This window comes from Saccopteryx leptura, chromosome 1 (genome assembly GCF_036850995.1).
Source record: "Saccopteryx leptura isolate mSacLep1 chromosome 1, mSacLep1_pri_phased_curated, whole genome shotgun sequence".
NCBI classification, from domain to species: Eukaryota; Metazoa; Chordata; class Mammalia; order Chiroptera; family Emballonuridae; genus Saccopteryx; species Saccopteryx leptura.
Genome location: NC_089503.1, coordinates 204,847,809 through 204,854,891, shown reverse-complemented (window position 1 = coordinate 204,854,891; position 7,083 = coordinate 204,847,809). Strand labels below are relative to the sequence as shown.

At 34.1% G+C, this 7,083-nt stretch overlaps 1 pseudogene; it reads right to left on the bottom strand.

Annotated features, from left to right (window-relative positions):
• Positions 1–6,161: 6,161 nt before the first annotated feature.
• Positions 6,162–6,710, bottom strand: LOC136389132 (securin-like; annotated as a pseudogene).
• Positions 6,711–7,083: the final 373 nt, after the last annotated feature.

Here is a 7,083-nt window from a genome sequence, read left to right as displayed (position 1 = left end):
TAAAATTTAACCAGGAGAATATGTCTTGTTTGCACAGGACAATATATTGCATGATATGTAATTATTTCATTGGTAGTGTTAATAGTGACCCATAGTTGCACATGGTAGTTTTCCCCACATTTTACCTTTTAAGGTTTTAGTTTGCAGTATTGTGAAACAATGTGAATCAGGCTACTGTATGAATTAGTGTATGCTCAGGATAAAAACTGTTTAGCAAAACAATCAATAAAATAAAAAAATAAAAACTGATAAACAGTGTCAATCAAACTAGGAAGAGGATGAGAAATGGGGTGATTCACGGTCAAGTGAATCAGAAATACAATAGTCAGAGTTGGGGTTCCAAGAAAGAAACTAGGTTCTGTAGGGAATAATCGAAAATACTAGCAGTCAAACATGTAAGACTTAAAATGCTCAGCCAATTTTCCAAATAACTCTATATACTTTGGTTAACTGAGCAGATATATAATATATAATATATATAATATTTAATATATATATGAGTTATTCTACCAAGGATCTAACATCTGATTAATAAAAGTAAGAAAGGTCAAATGAAACAGACAAACAAAGGGTCAGGTAAAGCAGAGACCCAAGAGTATGAGTGATTTTCTGCAATTGCTTGACTAACTCACCAGACAATGTATATTTTCAATTCAGGAAGCACGACCCAGTAAGATGTGTCCAAACAAGCTAAATTATTGAGGAGAAGCGCAAAGTCTGCATATGAAAAGATGCACATGAACCTTGAAAATGCTTTTGTTGCATTATTTAGAATAGTTATAAATGTCAGGTTACCACTAGTGGTACTGCTCTTCAGAGTAGCATTTTCAAAATATTTGCCAAAGTTCGTGTGACTATTTTTGTGAAAATTGCAGGCAAATTTCCTTTTACCCACAAAGACACCTATAACGGCTACAAGTTGTTTTTGTCATTCTCACAAAAAAACCTTGAATTAGTATATGCCTAGGATGGCTTAAATGCATATTTCAGATTTTTATTAGCGATATGGTTACCCTATAAGGAAATTAATTAAAGTTGTTTTACAAACTTCTAAATGTCACTGGAAGTGTTCATAGAGTATTTCATTAAACACTCAAAATGCTCATTTGTTCAAAGTATTTTAATTTTGTCTTCATATTTTAAAAAAAGGCTTGAGGGGTGTTTAATACATTATACTTTCTTTATTCTACTATTAATGGGCAATATAATTTTAATGACTCATAGATTATATCTACTATTATTATTTTATAGTTTATATTTGAATTAAGAAATTTTAGAAAATATATTCAAGAGAAACATATACTTAACATAATTTAGTTTTGAAAATAATAATGAGGAATAAAAAACTGCATAATGGCCCTGGCCAGTTGGCTCAGTGGTAAAGCCTCAACCAAGTGTGTGGATGTCCCAGGTTCAATTCTTGGTCAGGGCACACAGGAGAAGTGCCCATCTGCTTCTTCACTCCTCCCCCTTTTGCTTCTCTCTCTCTCTTTATCTTTCTCTCTCTCTTTCTCTCCTCTCTCTCTCTCTCTCTCTCTCTCTCTCTCTCTCTCTCCTTCCCCCATCTCCCTGCCTCCTGCAGCCATGGCTCGATTGGAGAGAGTTGACCCCAGGTGCGGAGGATGGCTCCATGGCTTCTGCTTCAGGTGCTAAGAAGAGCTTGGTTGCTGAGCAATGAGGCAACGCTCTAGATGGGCAGAGCATTGCCCTGTAGGGGGCTTGCTGGGTGGATCCTGGTTGGAGTGCTTACAGGGGTCTGTCTCTGCCTCCCCACCTCTCACTTAATTAAAAAAAAACCTGCATGATAAAATTAATTTATATTGTAGGAAGGAATAGGAATAATAAAATAATATTTAACAGATGAGTAAGTGGGTTTAAATAGACAGAAAATAGTGGTGCCATATTCAATTGTTCATTACTTATGGACATGTGTAAACAGTGTCAAAACTTTTATGGGTATGTGTAAAAACTAGTATTTTCACCACTCATAAGAACTGAATGCATTTCGAAGAAATATAATTTAGGATGTTAATGTTTTGAATTTACTTTTTATAAAATTTAAATATTTTTATTTTGAGATAATTGTAAACTCCAACACAGTTCTAAGGAATAACACAGAGATTCCATTGACATGTATTCATTTGCCCGCAATGCAAAAGTATATAGTACAGTATCATAACCAGGATACTGACATTGAGACAGTTTAGACACAGAGCATCTCTAGCACCATGGGTTATCTCACTTCTTGCCTTCTTATAGTCACACTCATTTCCATCTCACCAAGCCACCCCGCTCCTACCCATAGCCTCCCATTCTCCATAACTCTTGGCAACCACTGTGTTCTCCATTTCTATAATTTTGTAATTCTCAAGAGTTGTATAGATGTAATTATTATATGACCTTTTGGAATTAGCTTATTTCACTCAGCAAAATTCTCCAAAGATTCACGGACGTTGCATTCTCCTAATAGTTTGTTCCTGTTTGTTCATGAAAAATATTCCAGGGATCAGTGTATCACAATCTGATTAACTGTGCACCCACTGGAAGCCATTTAGGTTCCTTTCAGTTTTTGGCTATTATGAATGAAGGTGCTATGGGCACCATATGTTTTCATTTATCTGGGACAAATGCCCAGAAGTGGAATTGCTGGGTTCTATAAAATCTTAGCTTGTTTCCAGAATGGTTTTCCACTTTAAGTTCTCACCAGTAATGTTGAGTGATGATCCAGTTTCTCCACTTCATTATCAGTTTTTGATATTCTCAATATTTTTTAGTCTATTTATCTATCTATCTATCTATCTATCTATCATCTATCTATAGTGACACCCTTTTGTGGTTTTAAATTTCATTTCCCTAATGGCTAATAATGTTGAAAAATCTTTTCTTGTGTTAATTTGCACTCTGTATGTTCTCTTCTGTGAAATGTTTATCTTAGCTCATTTTCTAATTAGGTTGTTTGATTTTGAACTGTTGAGTTTTGAGAGTTCCTTATGTATTGTAGATACCAGTCCTTTGTGGAAGATGCAGTTTGCAAATATTCTCTCCCAGACTTCAGCTTGTCTCCTCATTGTCTTTCATGCACATAGTAGGATCCTTGCAAATAAAATGTTTTTAATTTTGAAGTGTAAGTAACTAATTTTTTGTCCATTTATGAATCATCTTTTTGGTAATGAGTGCAAAGGTTTTTCTATTGCTTTAAGTTGTACAGAGCCACATTTTATGTTTTAAGTTCATGATTCATTTTAAGTTATTTTTTTTTGTATACGGTATAAGGTTTTGTTTAAGGTTTGTTTGTTTGTTTTTTAACCTATATTTAATTGATTTTTCACCTTTGTCAATAATCAGTAATGACTTTTATGCAGATTTATTTCTGGGTTCTCTATTGGTTCATATTGATAAACGTTTCTACCCCTCTGCCAATATCACACAATATTAACTAGCGATAAATGTCTTGAAATTAGGAAGACAGATCTCTTCCACTTCATAATTTTGTTCAAAGCTGTTTTATCTATTATAATTCTTTGGATTTTCATGTAAATGTTTAAATTATCATGTTTATATATACAAATATATACAAAATATCTTGCTGAGATTTTCATAAGAATTACATTAAACCAATATGTCATTTTGGGGAGAATCAATAACTTCGTTATATCGAGTCTTCCAATCTCTAAACATAGCACATCTCTCCATTTACCTGCTTCATTTTTTAAAAATGTATTGAATTTTTTCAGGGCCATTGGTTAAAAAAATCATATATGATGCAATACATCATCTGTATACTGTATTATGTGTTCACCCTCCAAAGTCACGTATTTTTCTATTTATCCCCCCTTTCCTGTCTTCTGTCTCCTCCATACCCCTTTCAGTTTTTTGAGAAAACCCCATACTGTTTTGCTGCAGTGGCTGCACCAATCTATATCCCACCAACAGTGCAAGAGAGTCTTGTTTTCTCCACATTCTTATCAACATTTGTTGGCTGATTTATTGATGATAGCCATTCTGACAAGTATAAGGTGATATCTCATTGTGGTTTTAATTTGCATTTCTCCAATGATTAGCATTGTTGAACATCTTTTCATATGTCCTCTGACCGTCTGTATGTCTATTTTGGAGAAATGAATAGTCAAATATTTTGCTCATTTGTATAATTGGATTGTTTGTTCTTTTGGTGTTGAGTTAAATAAGTTCTTTATAAACTTTGGATATTAGTCCCTTATTGATGAATATGTTCTCTCATTCAGTGGGTTGTCTTTGCATTTTGCTGTTTGTTTTCTTTACTGTGCAAAAACTTTTTAGTTAATTAAATGTAGTCTCATTTATTTATTTTCTTTTGTTCCACTTGGAGAAGGAGATATAGCAGAAAAAAAATATTGATACAAGAAATGTCCAAGATTTTACTGCTTATATTTACTTCTAAGATTTTTATGGTTTTGAGACTTGTTTATATTTTCTTCTAGGAAATTTATGGTTTTGAAGTTTACATATAAGTCTTCAATCCATTTTGAGTTTATTCCTTTATATGGTATAAGAAGGTGGTCTATTTTTATTTTTAGCAGCTATCTGTCCAATTTTCCTAATACCTTTACCCCATTGTATGTTTTTGCTTCCTTTATCAAATATTAATTGACCAAAAGACATGAGTTTATTTCTGGGTTCTCTATTCTTTTCCATTTATCCATATTTCTTTTTTTATGGCAGTACCATTTTGTTTTGATTACTATGGTCTTGTAATATAGTACGATATCAGGTGGCAAGATTCATCCAACTTTGTTCTTCTTTCTCAAGAATGTTGCAATTATTGGGGGTCTTTCATAGTTACATATAATTTCTTGAAATATTTGTCCTAGTTTTGTAAAATACACTATTAGTATCTTGATAGGAATTGTGTTGAATCTATAGATTGGATGATATGGATATTTAAATACTGTTCATTCTTCCTGTCTATGAACATGGTATATGCTTCCACTTATTTGTATCTTCTTCAGTTTCTTCCTTTAGGGTCTTATAACTTTCCTAGTACAGGTTTCTTACATCCTTAGTTAAAGTTATTCCTAGGTATTTTATTCTTTATGAAGCAATTGTGAATAGGATTATTTTCTTAGTTTCCCTTTCTGTAGTTCATTACTGGTGCAACTGATTTCTGGATATTTCTTTTGTATCCTGCTATTTTACTGAATTCATTTATCAGTTCTAGTTTTTTCTGGTGCAATCATTAGGATTCTTATATACAGTATCATGTCATCTGCAAATAATGACACTTTTACTTCTTCTTTTTCAATTTTGATGCCTTTTATTTCTTTTTCTTGTCTAATTAATATGTGTAGGATCCAATACTACGTTGAATAAGAGTGGTGAAAATGGACATCCCAGTCTTATTCCTGATATGAAGTGAAACACTTTTAGTGTTTGCCAATTGAGTATGATGTTGGCTGTGGGTTTGCAATATATTTCATTATGTTGAGGTATGGTCCCTTTATTCCAATTTTACTGGGAGATTTATTTAATCATAAAAGGGTGCTGGATTTTATTAAATGCTTTTTATGTGTCTATTGATATGATAATATAATTTGATTTGATTTTTTTAGAGAGAGAGAGAATGAGAAAGGGACAAGCAAGGGCAAACAGACAGAAAGGGAGACAGATGAGAAGCACTAACTTGTTGTTGTGACTCTTTAGTTTTTCATTGATTGCTTTCTCATATGTGCCTTGACCAGGGGACTACAGCTAAGCCAGAGACCCCTTGCTCAAGCCAGTGACCTTGGGCTCAAGCAAGTGACTATAAGTTTCAAGTCAGTGATCTTTGGGCTTCAAGCCAGTGACCATGGGGTGATGTCTATGATCCCACACTCAAGCTAGCAACCCCTCGTTTCAAGCTGGTGAGCCCTCACTTAAGCCAGTGACTTTGGGGTTCCGAACCTACATCCTCAGTATCCCAGGTTAATGCTCTATACACTGCACCACCACCTGGTCAGGCTGATCATATAGTTTTTATTATTCATTTTGTTTATGTGGTATGTCACATTTATTGTTTGCAGATATTGTACCAACCTAGCGTCTCTGAAATAAATCCCAATTGATTATGTTATATGAATTTTTTTTGGCCTGGTAAAGAATTGCTTTGTTAATACATACAGACAAAGTATAAAGCACTAATGAACTTAAATCTCTATGTTATAACAAAAACGGGTGGCAATTCAATGTCCAGAGTCTACAGAATGCTTGAGGGAGACTGCATCAGATTGGACTCCTTTGATGAAAAGGGAATATTCAGAAGTGAAGAGGAGCCAAGGTAAAACAGCTTTTCAAGTTTCTTCTCTTCATTGAGGATTATGAGAGGCACTCCATTCAAGAGGAGCTGTGTGATCTGGTGTTCTTTAGGCAGGTCAAAACTCTCAGAATCAACAGGATTGAAGGAAAAGAATTTTTCTATTTTTGGATAGGTGTTACCTGAGGCAGGAACAGAGCTTTTTGCGTTATCAATCTTCCTGGTCATCCTTTTAGCAGAGAAGGTTTGACAGTTCCCAAAACCTTTCTGGAAGTTTTAGGTAAGTCTGTGGAGCATCAAACATTTTGTCAACACCTGGTGTTGAAACCTGAGATTTCCCATCTTTGACTCAAGGCTGGGACCCCAGTTTTTGCTGATCCTTAGGAGTCACATGTGTGTCTTGTCTTCCTTTGTCTTTCTCCACAAAGATCACAGTAGCCATTCTGCATTAGTTAGGATCATTAGCCAAAATCAACCATGACTTAGCCTTGTATGATCTGAATCCACTTTGCTAATATTTTGTTTAGAATTTTAGCATCTATGCTCATAAAATATACTGGCCTATGATTTCTTTCTTTGTAGTGTCTTTATCTGGTTTCAGAATTAAGATATTGCTGGCCTCATAAAATAAGTTTGGAACTCCTCCTTCTCTTGAATTTTTTGGAAAGGTTTGAGAAGGATAGGTGTTAGTTCTATAAATGTTTGATAAAATTTGCCTATAAAGCCATCCAGTCCAGGCCTTTTGATTGTTGGGACTGTTTTGATTACTGCTTCAATTTTATTAGTTTTAATTAGTCTATTTAGATTTTCTGATT